The 3,477-nt window shown below is 33.4% G+C and overlaps 1 protein-coding gene across 3 annotated transcripts in view; it reads left to right on the forward strand.

Moving 5' to 3' along the window:
• The first annotated feature begins 379 nt into the window (after positions 1–379).
• Positions 380–3,477, forward strand: part of LOC116294482 (uncharacterized) — a 103,930-nt gene continuing 100,832 nt past the window's right edge. For all 3 annotated transcript variants that reach the window (XM_031702084.2, XM_089035381.1, XM_031702085.2), the window contains exons 1-3: positions 380–465; positions 714–807; positions 1,251–1,291. The gene's annotated coding sequence lies outside the window, so the exon portion shown is untranslated. The remainder of the gene's footprint in view (positions 466–713; positions 808–1,250; positions 1,292–3,477) is intronic.

Here is a 3,477-nt window from a genome sequence, read left to right on the forward strand (position 1 = left end):
ACGAAGAACAAAAACAAAAGCAAAGTAACTAAAAAAAAAAAAAAAAAAACAGTAGAAAGGAATCGGAAAAAAAAAAGATAAATGCGAGGTCAAGCTTTTTAATTCAAATAAAACAAAATGATCACTTACAGTTTTAAAAAACAAACTGATAATAACGCAAAATATTATAGAAAAAAATGAGGGACAACAATCATAGCTTCCAGCTGTCCCCATTTAATTTTATACCAAATTGTGTAAAAAAGCAAAACAACAACAGCAAAAAACATGAATCTCCCTTGGCTTCGTCCTCCACTTCGCCCAATGCGATATAAACATTTGGGAGCCCTGTGCTTTTCGTTACCAGTACCAGTCTACTGGACGCTTAACAAGCGCGGTAAATTTTGCATTGGGATGAACTTCGAGCGCTGTTGGTGTTTTCTATCTACAGTTTTCTCAATGACTTTATTTCCGATAATGAAAAAAGAGGTGAGATACCTTATCTGCAGTGTTAAAGGTCACTAGAGGATAGCATTAAAGGTTTTAGTTCACAGTTTTTGTGAGTTTAAAGAATGTTCAAACTTAGAAATTTTCGCGGTGGCTTTGAGTGAACGCTACCACATTTGAATGCTCTCTTTAAGTGCTTGCCAATACTTATGGAGAGTGTTTGCTAAGTTTTATTTGATGCTTAGACAGTGTATTAAGTCAATTAACAATTAATTTATTATTCACAAAAGGGAATGGTGGTTTTCCGAAGAAGTGCATCATGTTTAGAGAGAAGGCTCGTGTACAGAGCATTCTAAGGTAGTGGGCTTCCTGTGGAATGTGAAGGTATGAATATTGTATTATCTATAGTAAAAATCCTTTATTTCCTAGTCTTTATTCAATGAAAAATATATAGATATAGATATTTCATATTATATGACAGCTTACTATTTTTCTCCTAAATATAGACCCCTTGCATGTGATGTCAAAGCAGCTTGATCTGGGGGACAAAACAAAAGAATTCCAATGTCCTGAGAATTGGAACCCTTTTTTTGTCTCCCAGATTGAGCTGCATTCCAAATTGCTGCAAGGGGTCTGTTTTAAAACTATTAATGCTCATTATAGTAATAGTCTGAATATGGTATTTCCTCTATTATTTAAGCACCTAAAGGGCTAATTCTTTTTCAGTGCTTTTGGACTGGAAGCCTATTAGAGGCTACATGTAGGAACTTAATATATTTTCCTGCTCTTTGTAAATTCATAATTAATTTTCTTCATAATCTCGACAGGTGAAGTGACCAAGGGAAAAGGACCACAACTGCCCTTAGAGGTAGGGGCTTATTATAGGCAGGGGACTCATTTAATTTTTGGCACCTCAGACTGGGGGCTAATTAGAAAAGGGAGGCTTATTAAAGGCTGTGGACTTAATAGAGGAAATACTTTTAAGCAGTTAACTGACACAATTCCTCTGGTGTTAATTCTCCTCGCATAACTATTGATTTATTTACTGTTTTGAAATAGGATAAGCAGTTAATAAGCTATAGACCAACTGAAGATATAACAATTAAGACTAAGTTAATGGCTTTTTAATGAATTCTAATGAAATAACAAAAATATAAGACCTGGTATATACATATTTTATATCAATCATTGAAAGTTGGGCAGGGGACTTTACATGTTTCTGAACAACAGATTATTGCAACTAAGCCATAGCTTATATTTTCGCTAATATACTTGGGAGCTAACTCCTCATGTGCACTGTCTGTCCTTGCACAACTTTGGAGTGCTTTTTAATTTATTCAATTTGTTGTGATTATTTTATTGGAATAGAAATTCAGTTTACAACTGCTTGAAGATAAGAACAGGGCTTTTTCAATTCCAATATAATTAACATTTACAGATCCAAAACACATTCCTTTGAATCTTATCTTCTCTTCTCTTAGCAACTTTATTGAGAATATGATAACCACTTTGATATATCTTTGCAATTGTTTTCACTTGTTCATCGTGAGGCAGTGTCTTCTATTACAGACCATGTGCCATCCCCAAGAGTATCATTTCTTTGTTTAACGCTTGTGCATAAGAAGACAAATAAGTATATTGATACCAGAATCACGGGGAGAGTTTTATTCTCTAGGGATTGTCACATGGCCTCTAATAAGAAAACATTACACCACAACAAAAACGTTGATTTATGCAAATTATATCTTAATTATGATCTTATTTATTACTAGTTAATGTCAACCTTTTTTATCTCCTTATTTATTTGTATTTATTTAAATCAATAAGTCAATAAAAAGATTATGGGGGGAGGGGGTTGCAAAAAAAAAAAAACAACAACAACAACAACAAAACAAAAGAAAAAGCAGAGCCATTCTTTTTAAAGCAGGTTTGGGATTTCTCAATATTTCAATTTTTTGTGTGAGAGGACATCAAAGAGGAATAAAATATTTATGGGCAGTTTTGCAAATGGAAAGGAGCTTGAGAAAATTTAAAAAATTACAGCACCAATGTCCCACCCATCGCTCCCCTCCCATAGATAATTAAGTGTCCTACACTGATTTAATAACTGGTTTTTATCTATCAGATTAAATTAATATTTTTATTGGCCATGTTTCACAAGAATACAATGATAGACTATAATCTTGTGAAATAAATTGCTATAACAGATAAATCTGTAGCTATTTTAGATGATTTCATTTTTAGTTACATAATTACAATAATTCTATTTACAATGTTTTCTTCGTACTAAAAATAATTCATGGTACGTACATACTCTCTATACGCATAGTTTCAAAGTGAAGATCAACGAAGAGTATTCACTTTTATTAATTTTAGGGATTTAAGAACGCTGTTATAGTTTATTCCCTATTTGTCTTGATGACTCCAAGTCTAATGTTTCAAATTCTAATAAATAATTTTTGTCCAAATGGGGTGTTAATAAGACACCCATTTAGGGAAGGTGCTTTTTTTATGGGGGGGGGGGGGGTCTCTTCAGAAGGGAGGGTCATCAGTACAATAATTAACTTGTGTGGAGGTCAAACCTCTTTTTTTTGACAAAATCTAGTTCTTTGTAAACTTTTTAGGATGGTCATGAATTTCTTACTGAGTGAAAAGGGGGAGGGCTACAACCATTAAAAAAAATTTGCTGTGAATCACCTTCCCCCACCCTCCCCACCCTCCCTGAGGGTACTTTTAAATAGTTTAGGATGTGAATTCCTCTCTTGCCAGTAGTGATAGTTTAAGGTAATCCAATTAAGAATAATTTGTCTTAAGAACCATATATTAGATTGATTAAGCTAAGTACGATCATTAACAAAAGTACTCAAATAATTTACTTTTCGGTTTTGGATTAATCTAACTAAACGGTCTTTTTTCCCCCCGGAAAGTAAAGAGAAGGTAAGAATATAAAAGAACAAATCCCTGGTCACGTTTTGTTCTGATGAGAAGTTAGGAGGAGCGTCTAATAGCTGATTGTTATTTCGATAAAATTTCGTCTTTACTTACTAGGCTCGA

This window comes from Actinia tenebrosa, unplaced genomic scaffold (assembly GCF_029948245.1).
Source record: "Actinia tenebrosa isolate PJP-AT-01 unplaced genomic scaffold, QUT_ActTen_1.0 PGA_scaffold3__52_contigs__length_22856419, whole genome shotgun sequence".
NCBI classification, from domain to species: Eukaryota; Metazoa; Cnidaria; class Anthozoa; order Actiniaria; family Actiniidae; genus Actinia; species Actinia tenebrosa.